Source organism: Salarias fasciatus, chromosome 22 (assembly GCF_902148845.1).
Source record: "Salarias fasciatus chromosome 22, fSalaFa1.1, whole genome shotgun sequence".
Classification (NCBI taxonomy): domain Eukaryota; kingdom Metazoa; phylum Chordata; class Actinopteri; order Blenniiformes; family Blenniidae; genus Salarias; species Salarias fasciatus.
In genome coordinates, this window is record NC_043765.1 from 11,192,334 (window position 1) to 11,217,164 (window position 24,831).

General features: G+C 40.2%; 1 protein-coding gene and 1 long non-coding RNA gene across 3 annotated transcripts in view; one reads left to right on the plus strand and one right to left on the minus strand.

Moving 5' to 3' along the window:
* fam49al (family with sequence similarity 49 member A, like) overlaps positions 1-24,831 on the plus strand; it is a 46,951-nt gene that overhangs the window by 2,944 nt on the left and 19,176 nt on the right. The gene's annotated exons all lie outside the window — the stretch shown is intronic.
* LOC115408978 (uncharacterized) lies at positions 5,731-8,823 on the minus strand. Its single transcript, XR_003933832.1, has 3 exons — positions 8,550-8,823; positions 6,214-6,281; positions 5,731-5,944 (listed from the first exon to the last, which is right to left on the minus strand). It is a non-coding gene; the product is annotated as an uncharacterized LOC115408978 (long non-coding RNA).

The following is a 24,831-nucleotide window of genomic DNA, read 5'->3' on the forward strand; positions in this document are numbered from 1 at the left end:
ATCAGACACAAATCTTTAATTTTCAACCCCATTCCATAAGAGAACATCCTGCAGATGGTCCGTTATTCTTGAAAAGTAAAGTGACTAGAGACGGGAGGCCGGACAGCCGTGTTGCTTTCAATCCTTGTAATAAAAGACAACCTCGTCCATATGCTTGTCCATGTGGCCTCGCTGGTTCTCCTCAAAACGCCTGACAGTCCACATATTTATCTCAACACTTCTAATCTTTCTGGCCCATCTGTCCAACAGCAACATCTGTCATTCTGACATCTGCCACTCCAACTCACTCAAAGTCTCCCTTTGTTTTCCTGTCAGTGCAGAATATTGTACAGGAGCTGGAATAATGCAGGAGTCTGAGACGCGATCCCGTCTCTACCTGGATAATCTGGGTGGTTTTTAATCCAGCAGCAGTCAGGAATTAGGGATTATTTCACACAGAGCCGAGATGATCCTGTTAAAGGGGCACCGGGTGGGGCGACCGAGGGAGCTGTGAGAGACGGTGAGTCTGATTATGTAAGGCAGCACGGCATCGAAAAATTAGGTTCTCACCAGACCGGACAGCAAGAAGAAGTAAGCTCAACGTCAGGGCTGAAGATATAAAAAATGCTCAAACAGCTCAGTAAAACATCTCTTTTACAACCTTGACTCTTGGGCTGGAGCCTTGCTCAGTCGCCTTTAGCCTCCTGCTGCGAACATCGTTGCTTTCATGCTAGCTTGCACGACCAGGTCGAGCACAGCCGAACGTAATCTGCCAGAAAATGCTTTTCCCTCGACATGCAGGCTGCAGTTCACTTCTGAGGAAACGTCTTTTTCTTTTTTGTGTGTTTAAGAGAAAAATGTCATGTCTGTTTGAAGAGTATTTAGAACATTCAAGCTGAGCCAGAGGACACCAAAAGGGACGAAGGAGAGAAACCGGAGTTCCTGCTTGTTTTGATGTAATCTTGTACTTTGAGGGCTCCCAAACCTTAGTTTGACCTTAAATGCCGTTAGTGCAGAAAATCGATGCTATATACTCGTGTCTATAATGTTGAGTCAGCAAGTAGGTAGCTTTGTTTCACAACAACAACAGACAAAGACAATGAACCAAAGGAAAAACTGTCCATCCAAAAATAATAATGTTTTTGTCTGTGGTCATTAACAGAAATAAATGCTTAATGCATCTCAAGCGACTAGCCTTGTCCTGTTAGTTTTTGACTCAAATATATGTTAATTTGAACAACGTACCAAATTCCCAGCTTAATTTCACTAGCTTTTCCAGAAATGAGACTTAAGACTCAACGCTTAATTAAACATTCCAGCGAACATGGCTCGGATTCTTTAATTAAGCAACGTGTCTTTGAAGCAACTCGCTGCATCACTGAGAAAGTGGATTGCTGTGAGATTTAATTGCCCCAGACAAAGATCTGATAACTCATCGATCATGCTGAATTTATGTCCCCAAACTCTCATTGTTTGCTCACTCCTGAGAAAACTACCGAAAAGTCTGATTAAACTCGGTTATCATCTTTGTTACGAGGAAACTTTTCCTGAAACGTGTGATATTGCGTTCGTCTGGGCACAGACAGAGACCAGAATCCTCTGCCGCGTCTAACCAGACGTGACTCGGCCTGTCAAGCTCGCTATTCCTGTGGCAGTGACTGAGAGGAGCTAGAATTTCTGGCTGTAATCAGATTACTTCAGGTCTGCTCTCTCAGGCCTTCCGACAATACTCTGGCCTGTAGTTTATAGATGCGATCAATCGCTGTCGACTAACATCAATAAATAGGCCAAACGCTCAGCCTCTGGTCACATTTAAGATCAATATCCCCAATTCACGGATAGGTGAAGCTAATGTGAGCCGATGGAGGGTCTGCAGAGGGCGGGCTGCGAGCACCGGCAGCGATACAATACTGCAATTAGAGTCTAAAAAGTGAGGAGACAGATTATCTTCTGGTGGCTCCAGGTATCCTAATAAGTTCTGGTGCAGTCAAGAGTTTGTTTATTGAGGATCAAAGTTCACTCACAGGAGAGAGGGACAAGTTTGGCCATGAGGCGAATAAATGAATGAATGAATGAGCTGTACATGTATGAGAAGGGTCTCTCCCCAGGGCTCAAATCTGAGGATCTATGGCTTTTCATCATTTGAAGAAATTGGAGTTGGCTATTATACTTCATTACATTTCTAAAAAAATAGAGAATTAAAATAATCAATTCAGCTTGGGGATGAAGATCGACTGAACATGTGAAAAATGTAATGTTAGCTTTTCAGAGCGCATTTATCAAAACATCATATAGTGTTATCAAAGTAAAAATGCACCCTTATGTGTCACTTATGCATTATATGTTTAAAAGCATTCATCAAAAAAAACATGCTTATTCTGTGATTGCTAGTGTAAAAAGAAAAAAAAAATTCTTAAATTGGACACATTTCTTTGTGAATTTATAATAAAACTAGTTTCCTACTATTGAGCTCTACTGTTCTGCATTAAAAAAATTCAAGCTATATAAAACTTACATTATTACATTATAAAACAATCCAACTTACTGCCATTGTTAATGTTAATAGCATACTGTTCTCTGAAAACCTGTGCATGTAGTGTCATTACAAAAACAAACAACAGCACCCACTAGTGGTCCAACGCAGTTTCCGTGGAAACAGACACTGTTGTAAAAATGTTGTGTAAACACAAACTTTTCTGATACAAAAACGCAACATTGCGTCTTCATTTGAAACACTGTCGTGTGAAAGGGGCCTTAATTAAATCGAATCATGTATTTTATAACTGTTATCAGTTTATTTATAGCTATTATTTGAAAAGAAACATTTTGAAGTGCAGAAGCTTCCAAATAAGGCTCTTTAGTCCATAAAGGATGAAACAAACTTTATATAAAAATCAATCACATCTGAAATGGAAAGCCTTTATAGATGAGAAGAGTTATGCTATTGTCTTTATTATCTCAACACACATTTAAAATTATATAATTTGGAAAACCATTAAGAAATCTGATACTCAACCATTAGTAACTACTTGACATGAAATTAATCCATCAGTGTGACATGAGAGGGGATGTGGAGAAACAAGGAGGTTCAACCTGAGTTCTGTAAGTTTACCAGTAACTGTGGCAGTGATTTACTGTTTAAAGCTGACATTTGTCTTTAAAACCAGTGACCTTCTAGATTCAGTATTCCACAAAAAAACTGTATTTTAAGTTAATTGGCTAGATTTTTATAAATGTAATCATAATGTAAAGCTAGACGAAGTTTATAGGAGAAGCAGTACTGTTTATGGGCATGTCTCCTTTTGTAATAAAAAGGCTTAAAATGAAGGTTAAAACTAACAGTATTTTTTCATAAAACGTATTGTTCTGTAACCGACTGTTTAATGTCACAGTAATACAATGGATACTTTATCAGAGAAAAAATTTGTTTGGTGAAAATAATCTGAATTTGTCTCTGCTCATTATAATTGACAATAATCTTCAATTCATCAGAAAAGAGTATACATGATATAATTGTATTAAAGTGTTTGTGTGAAGTCAGAAAAAGAAGATCTTAGATTTGTGTACACTACATAAGCCCAAGGCTCTATTTTTAGTAAAAATGTAGCAATAAGTAAACTGAAACTGAAATGTCTGTCAATTTTCGTCAAACAGGGTCGAAGCATCAACAAAAAAGTTTGTACAGTTATTGCTGCATTATGTATGAACAACATAACGGACAACAGGGCTATCTGAGAGCATGAGAAATGAGAAATGCTGTTATCAGAGTACCGAAAGCTACAGACTGATCACTGACGATCTCAAAATTTCTGTTTTGTTGTGGAGAAGTTTAGCAGTGTTTCAGAAGCCTCCTGGACACAGAGCTGAGAGAGAGTTGAAAAGTCTGTAAAGGTTGAAAGCAGCGTGTCGGATATGTAAACAGCTTCAGGCTGAGCTGGAACAATGTGGAGGGCTGCTTCCAGCAGAGACCTAAACCAACACATGAGAGAAACCCAGCAGGCACTTGACGTTGATGTAACGTTGGAACAACGTTGTACTCCAACGTTGGATTACCATTGGATTATGATGCGAAAATGAAAGTTAGGTTTACGTTAAATCCTTACGTAGCCTTGACGTCAACTTCCAACGTTAGATAGACATTGAATATTTGTTGGACTTCCAACGTTGGATTAGCATTGGATTATGATGCGAAAATGAAAGTTAGGTTTACGTTAAATCCTTACGTAGCCTTGACGTCAACTTCCAACGTTAAATAGACATTGGATATTTGTTGGACTTCCAACGTTGGATTAGCATTGGATTATGATGCGAAAATGAAAGTTAGGTTTACGTTAAATCCTTACGTAGCCTTGACGTCAACTTCCAACGTTAGATAGACATTGAATATTTGTTGGACTTCCAACGTTGGATTAGCATTGGATTATGATGCGAAAATGAAAGTTAGGTTTACGTTAAATCCTTACGTAGCCTTGACGTCAACTTCCAACGTTAAATAGACATTGGATATTTGTTGGACTTCCAACGTTGGATTAGCATTGGATTATGATGCGAAAATGAAAGTTAGGTTTACGTTAAATCCTTACGTAGCCTTGACGTCAGCTTCCAACGTTAAATAGACATTGAATATTTGTTGGACTTCCAACGTTGGATTACCGTTGGATTATGATGCGAAAATGAAAGTTAGGTTTACGTTAAATCCTTACGTAGCCTTGACTTCAACTTCCAACGTTAGATAGACATTGAATATTTGTTGGACTTCCAACGTTGGGTTAGCATTGGATTATGATGCGAAAATGAAAGTTAGGTTTACGTTAAATCCTTACGTAGCCTTGACGTCAACTTCCAACGTTAAATAGACATTGGATATTTGTTGGACTTCCAACGTTGGGTTAGCATTGGATTATGATGCGAAAATGAAAGTTAGGTTTACGTTAAATCCTTACGTAGCCTTGACATCAACTTCTAACGTTAAATAGACATTGAATATTTGTTGGACTTCCAACGTTGGATTACCATTGGATTATGATACGAAAATGAAAGTTAGGTTTACGTTAAATCCTTACGTAGCCTTGACGTCAACTTCCAACGTTCAATAGACATTGAATATTTGTTGGACTTCCAACGTTGGATTAGCATTGGATTATGATGCGAAAATGAAAGTTAGGTTTACGTTAAATCCTTACGTAGCCTTGACGTCAACTTCCAACGTTAAATAGACATTGAATACTTGTTGGCCTTCCAACATTGGATTACCATTGGATTATGATACGAAAATGAAAGTTAGGTTTACGTTGAATCCTTACGTAGCCTTGACGTCAACTTCTAACTTTAAATAGACATTGAATATTCGTTGGCCTTCCAACGCTGGATTACCATTGGATTATGATGCAAATAGAAAGTTGGATTTACGTTAAAACCTAACATAGGCTTGAAGTCAACTTTCAACGTTAAATAGACATTGGATTTTGAATGTAGGCTTTTTGAATGATGGGTTGACGTCAAAATCCAATGTCGGGATAACATTAACCTCCAACACTGAACAGACACTTAAAGGTATAATGGACGATTTTCTCGAAAAAGTCGAAGCCAAATGTCTCTTACTTGCTTTTTGAAAAACGTGCATGCGCCAGACCATCCTACCGGCTCTGCTGCTCCTACGAGCACGCTTGACGGCGTTACGCAAGCATTTCTCCAGCATGATTGACATGTTAGAGGACCAATAGTTGAGACTCGCATCACGCCAGTCATTGGTTAAAACATCGTCTATTATACCTTTAAGTCAAGGAAAAAAAAAAAGCTTGAGCACACAAAAATGTAGGTCACAAATTTACTCTTTAGAATTCTTTAAACAGTGCAAATAATGACTATAAACTGTGCATATAAAACAGCATTATATAAAGCTAGCTTCTTTGTAGGTCCCCTTCCACATAAGTTGAACTCCGCCTGGACTTCTTGCGTCATCAACCTGTGGGAATAAGGATACAATTATACATTAACTTAGCAATTATCTAGTGTTCCAGGGCAAATCATGGATTCTTAAAATGTATCTGGTCGCCAAATCTGTGCAAGGCTTGATTTACCTTATCTTCACAATTTCACATGTGCACAAGTAACTGTGGTGGGGTGGCGAGTGCCTGGTGGCTACAGCTTGTGTAGGCGGGGCCTATGGTCTGATTCTACAGAAAGTGTACAGCTGAACTAACGGCTTGCTACACATGCATCGCTTAAACTTACTTGTCCATGACCTATTTGACATTGGTTTCCATACTCGTTCCTCTGTCTACCATTGCCAAGCGTTGAATCTGAAATTGGAGAAAATCTGTGTTAAACAAGGTTAGTGTTCAGTATATCCCCATGACTGTGTTACAAGATGATTCAAACAGTACACATGAGAAAATGCATTATGTTGTAGTCTTAACATTGCCAGTAGGATTGGGCACCGAACCACGGTGCTTTGTTGGCACCAACCGAATGATATCCGTCCACCTATGACCAAACACTAGTTATAAATTCGGTGCTTATCTTCAGTACTTTAAAAAAAAAAAAAAAAAGGGAAAAAATACACCACCACAAAATTACATCAATCCCGTCCTTAGTGCACATGCAATCAGTGAGGAATGCTCAGAGGAATCGGGTGTGCCAAGATCGGATGATATTTTCCCTAAGGGCAGTGTTACAGCAATGATTTTTGTTGAAACCCAATGCCTAGGTTTTGTGACCAATATTGCTTTCAATCTAGCATGTAACTAAACTACAAAAATCAGTTTGTCACCAATTTCGACAAAACTGTTGGAAATTATTTGCCACAAATCAATGTATTGAAGGGTCATTTTTCATGTTACGGAATTCCATTGCAAAGAGATAATGATTTATGTTTTAAACAAAATATTACCAATGTGTTATGGCCACGTTATTTGAATAATGCCTAATAACAGCATGTCTCTAGTTTCTTTTGCAGGTTGTTTTGTGAAGATCGAGCCACATTTGACCGAATGACGCCAGCTCTGGCGAACCAATATGCTGTTACAGAAATTTGTTTAAGACCCAATAATGTTGTTTATTTGTCACATTTCCAACCACTCCAAGAAGATATAATAGGAATTATGGGTTTATTATGTGCATTTGTTTGTAATTAATAGAAATATGACCAGTCTTTATCACCAAATACGGTGAATGCGAAAAACTCTCCACTCATCCCTCAATTAGTGCAATGTGTAAAATAATTTGTAGTGTCCGTCCCCCGAATGTTCTGTCCTGATTCACATGTAATATCAAGAAGGATTGGGGAACTATGGTTGTTCATATGTGCATCTTTGCTTAATGAATAGCAACAATATGTTTGAAAACATGATTCCCCATCTAATTTTTGAAATCGGGGCCACATTAGTCGCTGTGTAGTGTCCGTCCCTCAGTAGTGTCCGTCCCCTCTTATTCTCTGACCTTCAATTACCAGTTGTAATTGGTGCATTATTTATCATTGTTTATTGTTGAAGCACAATTTCATCAAAATGCGTTGCTTATTTCTGTGTCAGGAAGGCATTTGTGTTAAATTGTGTAGTGTCTGTCCCTTCCTTTGCATGGTCTGTTACATGATGTTACATGAGCTATGATGGAAATTAAATAAGGGTTAAAGGTTCGACTGGAGAAAAAAATTAATTGTTGTCTGATATTAACTGATTTAATGGCAGTAAGATACACATGTAACTAACTGTGGTGCGTTTAGTATGATTCATTGACCGTGTTGACAACATGATCACATGATGATACTCATCAACGATGCAAACGACACTCAATATCAAATGATATTTTATAATTTACTTGAATATTGACATTTTGAAACACTGAAAGCTTGCTTTGGGACAAAAACTTGCAGAAAAACACCATCAATCCCATTGAGATCACTGTTTAAATGGTCTTTGTACGAATATGTCATCAGGCGTAGCGTCCGTCCCCCTTTTCTTGTGAATCGTTACTTAAGCTACAATTGATAAGGAACATAGTTAAATGAGGAATAAATGTTTAAATGGAGAAACTGAAAGGTTGTTGTTTGATATTCAACTAAATTAGAGCAGCGAGATTTCACTCTGACGAACAATGGGGGCAGATATAGTCTATTCACGGCATGAAATTTTTCAATTTTGTGAAATTACTCATAAAATCAGTTGATATTTTGCAAGTTTCTTGCATTTTGGTGTTCTATAACACGAAAAGATTACTTTGGGTCACAAACATGTAAGAAAGACACCATCAGTACCATGATGAACACCCAGCAGTTGGTCTCAATAGGAAGCATGTTCGTGTTGGAGTGTCCGTCCCCTTAAAAAATGCGGATTTGGGTACCTGCGTTCGTTGCCTTTTTATGCGATAATGGTGTATGGATACTACAAATCATTGGTGCTTCATTATAGAAGAGGTGTTCAAGTACATGTTGCACCAACATACATGGGAATTTGCCAACATGAAATTTTCAGTCACCCTGTCCTGAAAGTCATGATCTGATCTTGGCACACCCGAATGCATTATTATATTATTCTCACTGCGCAAGACTTCACAACAGATATGAAACCTACCAGTTTTTGTCTTTCCTCCACCGAGTTCAGCGACTCGTCAAGACTTTTAAGTTCTTCAACTGTTGTAGCCTTGTCAGGAAGAGCTGTGTCCTGCGGCTATGCTTGAATGACCTTCAGCTCCTTCAACATGTCTCGGATCTCCACAAGCATCTGCATAACTTTTCTGTGAAATCCTAAAGCAATGAAACAAATGACAATTGCAATTAATCAGAGCACAACCTTACCAACTCAGCACTTGCCCCCATTAGTTTTATTTGTTCCACTTTACTGCAGTAAAACTCACTGGAGGGGTGTACCCTGGTCCAATTTAAAACGCATACAATTTTGGTGTGGATCCGACTCATCAGGCAGTTCCACTGGCCATCCAAACTCGACCTTCCGTTGACCTCCATTCATTTTTTGGACCAGGATTACACCTCATTTTCATACTTAAATTTGTTTGTCAATAAAAATTGTAATACATAAAATGTTTGTATACATATTTGCTTTCACCATGTTAAGTTTCATTATGGTGGGAGTAAAGGAAAAATGGCCGCCATCATGAAATTTTTGGTGGCTAACGGCTTTTATCAAAAAAGCAATGCCCAAGGAGCATGTGTGCCAATTTTGGTGCTTGTTTCCACAAGTGAACGATTCTCCTGTAATTTGCAGTTATCTGCCCCACTATCTAGTCTGTGTCGGGGTTTGAAAGTCACCGGTTCGAGGGTCCTACCGGCACGGCAGTGATAAAGGTGAGGAATGGGGTTGTTCCTCCACCGGGGTATCAGGATCAGGTTCAGGTTCTGGGACAGCTCGTCACCTCTTTGGTCAAGGAGGAATCCATGTTCAATCCAGGGGTTCAGCGTACCAGTGGTTATCAACCAAGGGAACAAAAGAAAACCTAGCCTGCATGACAATAAAAACCTTATTGTACACAGGATGTTACAGAGCATATGGCCATTTGTGTTATTCAAATTTCTGCATGCTACTTAGTAAAGAACACAGTAACAATCATTTCTATTCACTCCTTTCAAGACTTACTTGTCTTTATGAACCAATACATCAACTCAAATAGAATATTTTTTTAACCTATGAATTGATGATGGGTTCAGTTTCTTTTAAACCATGAGTTATGATTACAAATTTTTACCATGAAATCCATTGTTTGTATTTCAAATCATGAACTAGAATATTTTTCTAGCGCAACCTCTAACAAATTAAGTTTTTATAGTTATTGCAACTTTTTTGCACACAAAAACATTATAAACCCATATTTTACAAACAAACTGGCAAAATCTCTTCACAAAACAATCAAACCAGTTAATTCAAATCAATACTCAAGAAAATTGCACTGGTGATTTTGCAAAACACAACTGAATTAAGCTACAGCTCACATCAGAGATCCCAAAGTATAATCAAACCACAATAAAATGTCTTTTAAAATTAAATAAATCTATCTATCAACTGTATCCTAGCAGTAACTGTCGTTTCAGCAGATGAACCAAGATGACAAGAAAAAAAACACATGCTGCAAGCCCGCCATCAGCAGGGCGCAGCAGCTAGCTTGATCAGACACGTGCGCTCATTAGCTGAGCTGAGAATATCACTCACCAAGAATTTCGGAGAGTTTTAGCATCACTTCCTGGATGCTTCCTCGCTTCCAAGTGCATTCATGGATGGCTCAAAGCTTTTCCAGCTCTTCATTCGTCCTTAAAGTAATGATTTTTCTCAGTTCGCCTCCTCCTGTGTGTCTCCTCTCTGCTCGTCCGGATCAACTGCGCTGCTACCGACGGGGTGGGAACTAGCTTCCCTCCAACCAATAGGATTTCAGTATTTCTACATAGCAACCAATGAAATGAATGAAGTCTCACAGACATCGTGAACAACCAATTAGTTTCTTTTTTTTCTTCACAGTGTCTGAGAATAAATGAATAAAAAAAATAAAAACCACAATATAAACGAAAATAAATTAAAACACATTTATAAAATATACACACAGTATGAAGCTCAGTTCTACTGGGCAACACTGACCAACAGAGATCGTAAGCGTCTGAGAGATGAGTTCTGCGACCTGATGAAAGTCTCAGACTTTTCACTCATGGTGACTGTGACAGATCAGCATCGGTATGAAAATAATCACTTGTAAAAATGGCCAACATAACAGCAAATTTTACTCTGGCTCTCTTCACTGCTGGGCATGATGGGTAATGTGGAGCCATCTGAGAATAGCTGCACTGTAAAAGCGACCGCGACCATGAAGCTGTGATATTCTGCTGTGATGGAGATCCTCTCTCACTGTTTATAGTGGATAGCATGAGGACGTTGTAAGTTTTTTTTCCCCCTAAATTACATCCTATAACCAGCAGACACTTTCGGACGTTAATTCACCAAAGAGCCCAGGAGGGCTGACTGTCGCTGACTTTTTTTTTTTGGGACGATCTTTGGACATAATTACTCACTCCAGTCACAGAGTCTCCCTCAAGACAATAAGACGTTAAAATCACATTTAATAGCATTGTGGAATAGAATGTGATAAAGAGATTATGAGGGAAAGTTTGTTGAATCAGGTCACATGATCACAGCAGGTAAACAGCAGACCTGCAGTTCTCACACCTGAGACACAAGCGCTCTACCGTGGGACAATTATGCACCAAACATCTCCTTCCACTGCTTTGCTGAAGATGTCCAGTTATATCTCCCTATGAAGAACTCCTTTGCTACTACAACCCGTTCAGAGAGCGGCAGTCAGCTGACCAACGGTGCTTAGTGTTGCCAAAGGCCAGGCAAAAGGCCAAGGGAGACATAGCCTTTGCGGTCGCAGCCCCCAAACTCGAGAACACACTCCCACCTCACATCAGAGCAGCTGAGACCCTGGAGGTCCTTAAATCCCTCCTCAAGACCCACCTCTTCTCATTTGCTTTTAAATAAGTGTCCAGCCACCAGCCCAACCCATAGATAAGTTAGGCTTTTTCATTATTATCATCATATTTAATTACCCTCTGTATATATATTTTATCAAGCTCTTTATGCACTGTTTTTATGTGAAGCAATTTGGTTTCAGCTGTTGCTGTCTGTAAATGTGCTATAGACATAAATTTGACTTCACTTGACTTGATGTTAGAATTTAATGTTATTTTGACGTTGTCATTGTGTAATGTTCAGAGGATGTTGGAATTTGGTTGTATACCGTACGGCTGAATGTCAGCATTCTACATCAATTTGATGTTAGCCTTTAACGTTGACCAGACGGTGGATGTTGGTTACTTGCCAACACAACTTGAAACCAACTAAATGAGAACGTCAGGGTGACGTTGGAATTTAACATTGTTTGGAGGTTGTCAACATAACATTTAAAAGATGTTGGGCTTTGGTTGTAAACCCATAAACTGAACGTCGGTATTCTATGTCAATTTGACGTTGGCCTTTGACGTTGACCAGACGTTGGATGTTGGATACTTGCCAACACAACTTAAAACCAACTAAAGTACAACGCTGGGTTGACGTTGGAATTTAACATTGTTTGGATGTTGTCAATATAACGTTTAGAAGATGTTGGGCTTTGGTTGTAAACCCAACAACTGAACGTCAGTATTCTATGTCAATTTGACGTTGGCCTTTGACGTTGACCAGACATTGGATCTTGGTAACTTGCCAACACAACTTAAAACCAGCTAAAGTACAACGTTGGGTTGACGTTGGAATTTAACATTGTTTGGATGTTGTGAAAATACCGTTTAGAAGACGTTGGGCTTTGGTTGTAAACCCAACAACTGAACGTCGGTATTCTACGTCAATTTGATGTTGGCCTTTGACGTTGACCAGACGTTGGATGTTGGTTACTTGCCAACACAACTTAAAACCAGCTAAAGTACAACGTTGGGTTGACGTTGGAATTTAACATTGTTTGGATGTTGTCAGTATAACGTTTACAAGACGTTGGGCTTTGGCTGTAAACCCAACAACTGAACGTCGGTATTCGACATCAATTTGATGTTAGCCTTTGACGTTGACCAGACGTTGGATGTTGGTTACTTGCCAACACAACTTAAAACCAGTTAAGTACAACGTTGGGTTGACGTTGGAATTTTACATTGTTTGGATGTTGTCAATATAACGTTTAGAAGACGTTGGGCTTTGGTTGTAAACCCAACAACTGAACGTCAGTATTCTATGTCAATTTGACGTTGGCCTTTGACGTTGACCAGACGTTGGACGTTGGTTACTTGCCAACACAACTTAAAACCAACGAAAGCACAACGTTGGGGTGATGTTGGAATTTAACATTGTTTGGATGTTGTCAATATAACGTTTAGAAGACGTTGGGCTTTGGTTGTAAACCCAACAACTGAACGTCAGTATTCTACGTCATTTTGACGTTGGCCTTTGACGTTGACCAGACGTTGGATGTTGGTTACTTGCCAACACAACTTAAAACCAGCTAAAGTACAACGTTGGGTTGACGTTGGAATTTAACATTGTTTGGATGTTGTCAGTATAACGTTTACAAGACGTTGGGCTTTGGCTGTAAACCCAACAACTGAACGTCGGTATTCGACATCAATTTGATGTTAGCCTTTGACGTTGACCAGACGTTGGATGTTTGTTACTTGCCAACACAACTTAAAACCAGTTAAGTACAACGTTGGGTTGACGTTGGAATTTTACATTGTTTGGATGTTGTCAATATAACGTTTAGAAGACGTTGGGCTTTGGTTGTAAACCCAACAACTGAACGTCAGTATTCTATGTCAATTTGACGTTGGCCTTTGACGTTGACCAGACGTTGGACGTTGGTTACTTGCCAACACAACTTAAAACCAACGAAAGCACAACGTTGGGGTGATGTTGGAATTTAACATTGTTTGGATGTTGTCAATATAACGTTTAGAAGACGTTGGGCTTTGGTTGTAAACCCAACAACTGAACGTCAGTATTCTACGTCATTTTGACGTTGGCCTTTGACGTTGACCAGACGTTGGATGTTGGTTACTTGCCAACACAACTTAAAACCAGCTAAAGTACAACGTTGGGTTGACGTTGGAATTTAACATTGTTTGGATGTTGTCAATATAACGTTTAGAAGATGTTGGGCTTTGGTTGTAAACCCAACAACTGAACGTCAGTATTCTATGTCAATTTGCCGTTGGCCTTTGACGTTGACCAGACATTGGATCTTGGTAACTTGCCAACACAACTTAAAACCAGCTAAAGTACAACGTTGGGTTGACGTTGGAATTTAACATTGTTTGGATGTTGTGAAAATACCGTTTAGAAGACGTTGGGCTTTGGTTGTAAACCCAACAACTGAACGTCGGTATTCTACGTCAATTTGATGTTGGCCTTTGACGTTGACCAGACGTTGGATGTTGGTTACTTGCCAACACAACTTAAAACCAGCTAAAGTACAACGTTGGGTTGACGTTGGAATTTAACATTGTTTGGATGTTGTCAGTATAACGTTTACAAGACGTTGGGCTTTGGCTGTAAACCCAACAACTGAACGTCGGTATTCGACATCAATTTGATGTTAGCCTTTGACGTTGACCAGACGTTGGATGTTGGTTACTTGCCAACACAACTTAAAACCAGTTAAGTACAACGTTGGGTTGACGTTGGAATTTTACATTGTTTGAATGTTGTCAATATAACGTTTAGAAGACGTTGGGCTTTGGTTGTAAACCCAACAACTGAACGTCAGTATTCTATGTCAATTTGACGTTGGCCTTTGACGTTGACCAGACGTTGGATGTTGGTTACTTGCCAACACAACTTAAAACCAACGAAAGTACAACGTTGGGGTGATGTTGGAATTTAACATTGTTTGGATGTTGTCAATATAACGTTTAGAAGACGTTGGGCTTTGGTTGTAAACCCAACAACTGAACATCGTTGTTCACGTCAATTTGACGTTAGTCTTTGACGTTGATCAGACGTTGGATGTTGGTTACTTGCCAACACAACTTAAAACCAACTAAAGTACAACGTTGGGTAGACGTTTGAATTTAACATTGTTTGGATGTTGTCAATATAACGTTTACAAGACGTTGGGCTTTGGCTGTAAACCCAACAACTGAACGTCAGTATTCTATGTCAATTTGACGTTGGCCTTTGACGTTGACCAGACGTTGGATGTTGGTTACTTGCCAACACAACTTAAAACCAATGAAAGTACAACGCTGGGTTGACGTTGGAATTTAACATTGTTTGGATGTTGTCAGTATAACGTTTAGAAGACGTTGGGCTTTGGTTGTAAACCCAACAACTGAACATCGTTGTTCAACGTCAATTTGACGTTAGTCTTTGACGTTGATCAGACGTTGGATGTTGGTTACTTGCAAACACAACTTAAAACCAACTAAAGTACAACGTTGGGTAGACGTTTGAATTTAACATTGTTTGGATGTTGTCAATATAACGTTTAGAAGACGTTGGGCTTTGGTTGTAAACCCAACAACTGAACGTCAGTATTCTACGTCATTTTGACGTTGGCCTTTGACGTTGACCAGACGTTGGATGTTGGTTACTTGCCAACACAACTTAAAACCAACGAAAGTACAACGTTGGGTTGACGTTGGAATTTAACATTGTTTGGATGTTGTGAATATAACGTTTATAAGACGTTGGACTTTGGTTGTAAACCCAACAACTGAACATCGTTCTTCAACGTCAATTTGACGTTGGCTTTTGACGTTGACCAGACGTTGGATGTTGGTTACTTGCCAACACAACTTAAAACCAGTTAAGTACAACGTTGGGTTGACGTTTGAATTTAACATTGTTTGGATGTTGTGAATATAACGTTTATAAGACGTTGGGCTTTGGTTGTAAACCCAACAACTGAACGTCAGTATTCTACGTCATTTTGAAGTTGGCCTTTGACGTTGACCAGACGTTGGATGTTGGTTACTTGCCAACACAACTTAAAACCAACTAAAGTACAACGTTGGGTTGACGTTGGAATTTAACATTGTTTGGATGTTGTGAATATAACGTTTATAAGACGTTGGACTTTGGTTGTAAACCCAACAACTGAACATCGTTCTTCAACGTCAATTTGACGTTGGCTTTTGACGTTGACCAGACGTTGGATGTTGGTTACTTGCCAACACAACTTAAAACCAACTAAAGTACAACGTTGGGTAGACGTTTGAATTTAACATTGTTTGGATGTTGTCAATATAACGTTTAGAAGACGTTGGGCTTTGGTTGTAAACCCAACAACTGAAAGTCAGTATTCTACGTCATTTTGACGTTGGCCTTTGACGTTGACCAGACGTTGGATATTGGTTACTTGCCAACACAACTTAAAACCAACTAAAGTACAACGTTGGGTTGACGTTGGAATTTAACATTGTTTGGATGTTGTCAATATAATGTTTAGAAGACGTTGGGCTTTGGTAATATACCTGACGTCAATGTAACGTTAGCACTCAACGTTGAGCAGACGTTGGATGTTGGTTACTGGCCAACGCAACTTGAAACCAACTAAATGACAACGTCAGATTGACGTTAAAATTTCTACGTTTAACTGACGTAAGCTTTAGATGTTGTATCAACGTTGGCTTTTGGTTGTCCAACGTTGCAACCCATATCCAACCAAGAACCAACGTTAATACAACGTAGTGTGTCTGCTGGGAAGTTATCCAGTACTCAAAGAGGAAACACATGAAAAAAAAAGCTAATAATCTATTTGTCTGAAATAAAACATTGTCATAGAGGATCCCTACGGTAAACCATGGCGGCGGCACCATCACACTGTAGGGCTGCCCTGCTTTCCATGGTACTGAACTCTGTGTTGAATGTATGCAGGAAATGAATGAATCTGAACATGGGTAGAAACCAATAAACTCTGGTGATGTCTTAAGGCATTATACCAAGTGAATGATTTAAAAGGTGAAGATTGACTTTTTCTGACCTTTTTGTTGAAATTTGTGAAATTTTGAGAAGAAGAAAAACATTTCAAAGTGATCATTGCTGAAAGAAATTCTGCAAACAAGTAAAAGTGAAGGATGCCAGTGATTGCGTCAGAAGCACATTTTGTGTTTGGACTTACTACACAAAGAGAAAACTATTGCTTTCTTTATTTTCCAGCAAAATTTGGACAATGTTATTATGACATGTTGAAATTTCAGTAATTTGGTTAATTTGCATCAGTTTCAGAGATGTGATTACTTCAGCAGACAGGAATCAGACGAGTCCTGACACAACTGTTGCTGTGTTACATAAATTCTAAAAATGAACAAGAACATTTAGAGGCAAAATTCACACATTACTGAATCATGCTGAAAACATTGGACATGGCAATATTTGGATTTTTCTATACGATTTCACTGTTGATTGTTTTACATTTATTTGTGAAGACACCACAAATTTAACATTTACAATACTTCAAAAGGACTCCATGCTAATGTGATCAATATTAATTGTTGACACAGTATGATTTGAAGTGTGTGTGTGTGTGTGTGTGTGTGTGTGTGTGTGTGTGTGTGTGTGTGTGTGTACAGACAAGTAAAAATCTAGGCTATGGCTGGATCATCATAGTCTGTCCTGCTCCTCACTCAGTCTGATTCTTCTTTCCAGAATCTGCTTTGCTGTCGACATCCAGTCAAAAAAAATCATGAAATTTGCCCTTCAGACACCACAAGATTTCAGGTGGAGGTTGGGATTCTGCAATTCTACAATTTTACAATTTCATTTAGCAGACGCTTTTGTCCAAAGCGACGTACAACACAAGCAAGAATATACACATAAAAAAGAAAGAAACCCTTAGTAAATGCTTCAATTGCTTCAAGTGCGATTGGCGATTGGTCAAGTGGGATAAACATATATGAGTGGTGGAATGTGAACATTACATTTTTGATGCAGGCTTTTTGCTCATTTGGAAGTATTTTTTTCAGTAATTTGACAGATTGTGTACGCTCTGCCTAGGATAGGGTTTTTATTGTGATTAATGAGCAAAATTACAGTTTGATATTTCACTCTTAAAAGGCCATCAAGCTGCAATATGAATCATCATCTCTTGATACTTAAGATTAATCCAAAGTAATCTAATTACTACTTCAATGAATCATCTGCCCTGGGGTATATAAGAAGGATAAGACGTTTTTCTATAGTAGCGAGTGATGTCCAGTCTGTCGCGCCTTTAAGCTGCAGTTTGGGGCAGTGTCAACAGATCTGATTTAAGGGAGGCTATTCTGAATTTTGTAACTTCAAAAACAAATAAAAAAACGGTATCCAGTATCTGTCAGTGATTAAAAATAAGTGTCAATTACACTAGAACTCAGTGTCTTGATATGCAGAGTGAAAAGTTTAAAAATGTCTAAATTTTATAGTTTGACTGGAGCAATGATCTCTCATTGCAGTACCGGTATCAGTTACTCCTCATATAAAATTATAGCGCATATAGCCAACACTTTCTCTGTGATCCCTTTGCCAGCATATTCTACTGTAAAAATCCAACAACTGGTGGGAAATTTGCTTAAAATAGCACAAAATGTTCTTCTGTTAGACCATAATACATCATACCAGCTGTACAGAGCGATCGCCGCAGTATATATCATGGCTTTCTTCCTGAAACATTGAGTTTGTTGTGATCATTTGTCAAATGCATTTTCAGGATCTATGATCTGAAGCCTCTCTGAGAGATGAGAAAAATAAGTTTTAAAAGGTGGATCCCTGGCGACCGAGGAGGGCGGGGCTTGTCAGACGTCAAGGTGTTCTCACGACTCTTTAGTATGTTCCTGCGCGTTTCTCTGTGTGTGCATTTGCTCATGTGTGCAGTCCAGATCTGTCACTGGCAAACCACGTTGCTGGCAGCCGATCCCGCTCCTCTGTGTTTGATCAGGCTTGTGAGACCAAAAAACTCTCTGACGATTGTTTTTTTTCTTCTGCACACTAATTAGTTGAACTTAAGTCTGCGAGGATTTATCTACTGTATACATGACTCTTTTTAGCATCAAACCACAAAGACAGAACAGGCATGTAACCCAAAAATAAATCACTGGACAGAAATAAACTGAAGAATCAAGCCAGGATCTCCAACTTCCACACCAGGGATGCAAACCAGTTCACTCTTATCCTGTTCCATCAATTTTTTTTTTCTTTTTTTTCCCTGCGTCAGCTCGACTCCATGCCTCACGCCGGAGCCAATTTCCGATATTCGAGAGCTGCTGCTGCTGCTGCTGCTATCCGGCCCCTCCCTGTGGGACACGGAGTAGCGTAGCGCTGCATTCTCTGCCATGTGAGACACACTGCAGCAGCGTGATGGAGCATCGCCTCCGTCAAGGACAGGCCGGGCCGCTCTCCTCCCCGCGAGAGTCCGGTGCGCTGTGCTCGATATAGATCTGAGGTCACGCTGGGGTCAGAGGTCAGCTCGTGCATTTCTTCTCCTAGAATCACGTGCTGACTCATGACGCGCCCCCGTTCCACACTTCAGCAATTCCCTTCTTACTGCGCGACTCCGTCCAACTTCACGGCTATTTTTAGCTCATTCACGTGAGTGGTATCCAGAGACATTGGGATATCTGTAGTCAGGAGCAGGTAAAATCCAAATTAAAGAACTTTTATTGCTTTCAATCAACCTAGGACGACCTACACGGCCTCCTCTGTCTTAGTGCCATTTCTAGAAATCCTTCTTTCACCATTTCACCTGAAGATGATGATGGAAAGTTAAAGTTAGTGGGACATGCTTGCAATGAATAAATGACATCTTTGCTCCCTGTATCCTATCTATAAAGGCAAAAACAAACCTGCAGCATGAAAATGGAATACAGCTCCAATAAAGACGAAATGGGGCAAATTAAGCAAAATAAAAAAATAAAAGGTAGAAAGGGACAGAAAGTTCTAAATGTGTGGGAACAGCAGGTGGGGCATGCCAGCAAAGGAGCAGGCAGTTAAGTGGACGGACAGAAAGGAGACGAACAGCCCGAACGAGTGAAGGAGAGTTGAAGGAGGTGGGAGTATCATAAGACGGTGAGACGCCAGGGAGTCGAGTTCAAACTGCATTTACATACTGTTTTATGGAAGTCCTTGTCTCCTTGTAACTCACTGGCAGTTTAACACTCTCACTCTCAAGCGCGCGCACACACACATATACATGTTTTGTTCAATGGGTCAAACCCGATCTATGTAAATCAAATTTATCTGAGTTGAAATAGACCCGTTTGAGTCAGCTAACATTCCCCTGACCTACATAACACAGCCTGTAAGCAGTCCATCAAGGACAAAGGGTGGCTGCCTGGGCAGATGTATATCTCACCTGTCTTTGTTTACACACAGCGCGGGGCCTGCGAGAGCCAGTCGGCCATGATATCCTCCAAAACACACACATAAACACCCAGGCACTCACATACATCAGTGTGTATATCGAGCTTTCAAAAGCTTTTGTGTTGTTGTTTTGATAGCGGCTGATTGGAATCAGACGTTATAAATGAAGATAACCGGGACTTACAGTGCATCCATCTACGTGCCGACAGCGAAAGCACAGATCCAAAACTGCTATTAAATGTAAAATGTAAATCTATAATTCTTCCAGCTCTGCTTTTCCAAGGTTCAAAATGCCCCTGAGCCAAGCAGAGGTCTTGAAATATTAATGGCTACATTAAATATAAGCCATATATTAATTTCTGTGATGGAAAAAAAAAAAAAAAACCAGAGCACTAAAGATGAATCACACTACCAAGAATTTCATATGTTGGACACTTTGACAAACACGACGCAACCACGAATGCAAATACAACAGAAACCATTAAAGCTCTTGACGCCGAGACATCAGAACTCTATTTCTTTATCCACCCTTGAGCTAATAAGCCATGAAATCCCCCAGTTGCTGCCCCATTTCTTCATTGCACTTGGAAAAAAAATGATCACACTGAAGCATGTTAAACAATGGAAATGCATTCAAACACAGCTTAAACATTCTGTGCCACCTTTCATCCTGAGCTATTTCTCCCTCTGTCTCACGCGATCATCCTCTTTCCTTTGTCAGCTTCACAACGCAGACTCGCAAGACTCATTTGCAAGGACGCTTTTATGAGGCACCGTACGCTGCTTCGCACTGGTGGACGCGCGTGTGTGTGAGAGTGAGCGAGAGAGAGTGAGAGAGAGACAGAGAACGAGAGAAGGGGGAGGGGTGGCGGAAGAGAGTCGTAACCTCCTCCTTCGATTTCCATCTCTCATTTGATGTCTTCCATTCCCGACCATCGCTCTCACGCTCTGAGATTCATTCCCCCTTTTATTCTCCTTTTCCACTTCACCTCAGTGAGGGACGTGAGATCTATTATTGCATGTGTGTGTGTGTGTGTGTGTGCATGTGTGTGTGTATGTGTGTGTGTTGGCCTGAGGCAAATTGGCTGTAGCATTCCATCAGCGGTCAATCTTTAGCGATGGTCGAGCTGAATTTGACACTGCAACCTCTCATTTTACTGAAAGTGGCTCTTTGTCAAATCTATCTTGTATCTTCTCTTTCCTTCCTTCCTATAAGCGTCACTTCAATAATGCATACTCGCAAACATGTGAAATATGCTCAATTCCACTTCGCCAGCATCTCCTGGACTTTATTTTTTCTCCTCTTCCCCGATCGATTCCCCTCCTCTCCTCTCCAGACCTCCGTGCGAGGCCACGGCAGCCCTCTTTATCTTTAGGGAGAGTAGGCTCAGAAGAAAGCGGCAGACGATAGTGGGAGGACACAAAAGACACGCAAAAAAAGAAGAGGAGGTCAAAAGGGTATGCAGCACGGAGATGAGTGAATGAGCGGCTGCTTTAAAGAGGAGCTCCGGGTGAAGAGGAGGTGGCTAAAGAGAGGAGTGTTGAGAGGACGGGACAAAGGTTGGGGAAAAAGAAAGAGAGCAAGAAGTATAATGATCATCAGGACCAGAAATGATGTGAGATGAGTCTTCACTTAACTGGACTTCCTGAAAGGATTGAAGACATAAAATGTCTTTTTACCTCAAGCAAGACCAGTTGAGTTTCTAGATGAGAGAGAGAGAGACACACCCTGACACACACAGTTTGGTTTTTACTTTGTTTTAAAACGCAGCGTCTGTAAAATCAGTGTTGTCCCCTGTATATTTTCTAGACGTCTCAGACAGCGTCTGCTCTCTGCAGACGGTTGAGTCGTCTTCTACTTGATTACCAGGGTGCTGATTCATCATCGGGCTCACCAAGTGGCAGCAACGATATTGAGATCTTCCTGGAATCTGATTGATTGGCGTTATCAATACCATATATCAGCAGCACATTCACACAGAAAGATAGATGGATGGTAGATAGATGTTATTGAGGCGATTAGTCATTCATCTAACCATCGATAGGACTCAATATCAAACAAAACATGCAATGTGCAAAAAAAACACCCAGAATCAAACTTGGGTGCTTGCTTAAGCTAGTGCGCTCGACATTCCACCACCATGCAGCCCTGTTTGAGACGCATTACCGATAATTGAGGTTTGCGGTCAGATTCATAAATGCTGGGAAGGCAAACAGGTGGCACTGAGCTCTGACTAATTAGAAGAATGGAAAACAGAAATCCATCAAAATGTGAAGTCGGAGCCTCAAAAGCTGGAGCCGAAACAGATTCCCTGCATTCCATTTGAACTTTAAAGAATGCTTCAAAAGAGTCTTTTCACTGTAAAGGTTCTGAAATATGATAATTGCTGCGAGGATATTTCAATATTGAAAAGGATTTCTAGCTGTCCAGTCAACACAGATATAATGACTTATCTCGCAGTCAGTCTTGACTCGCAAAAAGCTTGTGAACTTTGTCACGATCGACAAGATCAATAAGCATCGGCCAATTACCTACAATCAGTCGGAGGAAAAACTCCCTCTGTGAAGCCGAGAACATGTCATCCCAGGACCGGGACGGTAGTTTACAGCCCCGACACGGAGTGGCAAAGCAAATGATTCAGAGCCTCACACACACTCAAGAGATTGAGGAGAGCGCAGTCCATCACTCCATCCGTCCAATCCTCCTAATTGATAACTCCAATCGCGTGTGTGTTGCCACGAGAATGGAGGCTGTGTTTGCCTAGCAACTATTCTGCAAATATCCCCACCTTTCTCCCGGTCTGCACCCCCCCGATGAGATCTGATGATGCAAGGGCGGCGGCAGTAGTGTTAATGGTTACACCCGTCGACCGGTAAGTCGACACTCGGCGCACATGGGGGGGTGTGCAACGGATGAGATAATCTGACTACGCTGAACTGAAAAATGAAGACAGAGGAAGGAAGGAGGCTTGATTGACCAGTTTAGCTTATTGAGTGTTCTCAGAACTCTAAACTTGGAACTGCTGTGGAGATATTTTCACAGCTCAAACAGTATTACTCTATCAGGGGCATCGTGGGACACTTAGCGCTGCATATTTGTACAATAAAAGCCAACCAAATGGCCGCCTACAGTGTGTTTGCTCACTGATGATTATCGCTCAACTCTGCTGCGCCTCGTGTGCTGCTGAGCCTCTAAACTTGGTCCAACTTGGTCCAAGATTATTTTATTGAGCACCAAAAACATTGTATCTCATTTTTCAAAGATAACTTAGTTTCACATCTCCTCGAAATTTGATCTTAGTGCAACAATTTGTCATCGGCGTATTTTTATTTTTATGCAAGAAGTGATGAATATGTGTAGAAATATGTACAAGGACAAAGGATAAAACACGTTTTACCTATTTACGTCAGATAAAATGAAGGCGACAAGGGAGAGGACGTATGAAGGCCCCGTCCACAAGGAGACAAGTTTTCAAGTATTTCATCAGAGAGATGTTTCCTCCACACAAATTGGCACTTTCAGAAAGTGAAAGTGCAATTTTTTTAAGGTGCTATGAATGAACCTGAACTCAGCATCTCTGTCTTCATGGTGAAAATGTTAAAATGCCGACACGCTGACGTCCCCGTCCCCCCCTCCCCTTAACCTGCAGGCAGTAACCATGTAAAGCAGCAACAATGGTGGATTACAGGGTTGTCTTCATGCTATAGAAGCTTGTTATGGCTTTTCCAACACATTTTGATCTCCCGTGTAAGGTTTTCAATCCAGTGTGACACAAAGCAGAAGCTGATCCACACAGAACACTCCCTTTTTGTTCATGTCTCTGCAGTTCTTACTCTTTTGACTCTTGACAAGGTGTATGCTTCATGTCTTTATTTCTGTCGTCGTTACAGCACAACAAAAAACCTGGTATAAATATTACAGAGTTTTTCTTGTTCACACATGTTTCTTGATGCGATTTCACGCAAACAGAGCACTGACTGTCACTGTAAATGTTTTGTGTTCATGCGCAGAGTCTGAGTGAGGAGGGAATGAAAGAACAGGCAGCGCCGCCACTGTAGAGTGGAAACTGCAGTCAGACCTGAATGCTCCTAAACAAATTGGTGTACATCCATACATTTTTGTGAATGACGTACAATCAATTTCTTTCAACGAGCCAGGGCTCACATGGAAGGAACCATGCTGGTTTTTCAACTTGCAAACTGGAATGCAACAAATGAGCTTTGCAAACGAAGGAGCTCCAACAGGAGCACACTGTTATTAGTCAAACAGGAAATTAGAGCAGAGACAAATGTACATGCCTAAATGTAAAGAAAACAGATAAACACCTTGCTGTAACGACTCACCATATGTTCAGGATTTATTTTCGTTCTTTGACTGATGATACAGTTTATAGATCAATGGGTAAATACGATCTGGGGCCACTAACTGGCACTGCTCAACAGGATGCTGCTGCATTACCACAGAAAAACCTCCATCCCTAGATCGATAGCCAGTGAAATGTAGCCCAAAAGAAAAAGATATAAGGCAGGATTAAAGCAAAACATTATAAAACAAGCAGCAGAAAGAGTGTGAGAAATGCGTGAGGGTCTGGAGAAAAGCAGACAAACTGCTAATGCGATGAAAAAGCAAAGAAGGCTAATGATGGGCTAGAAGCATGAAAGTCTGAGCGGAGGAACAAATTGAAAGATAGGTCTGGAGCAGCAGCTGCTGGACAAGGCTTATCGACCGTGCAGTTATGTCCAAGCATGAAAAAATAAATGCATCTAATACATCACTGCAACTTTTTCAATGTTTTTTTTAAAGACGCAATTAATCTTTCAGTCTAGAAAATACAGTATATCGTAGGTTAACCTGCCAACTGAGGCAAGCTATTTTTTTTCCAGTCATACTTGTGGGATTTGGGTGGTTTTATCCCCTCAATGCATCACTATGAAAGCTTCGGGATACATAATGTGTTTTGAGACTGTCACTGATTGAGTTTGATCACCTGATCATATTCTCTGAATCCTGAAATCATAATGAAGACATTCTCATGTC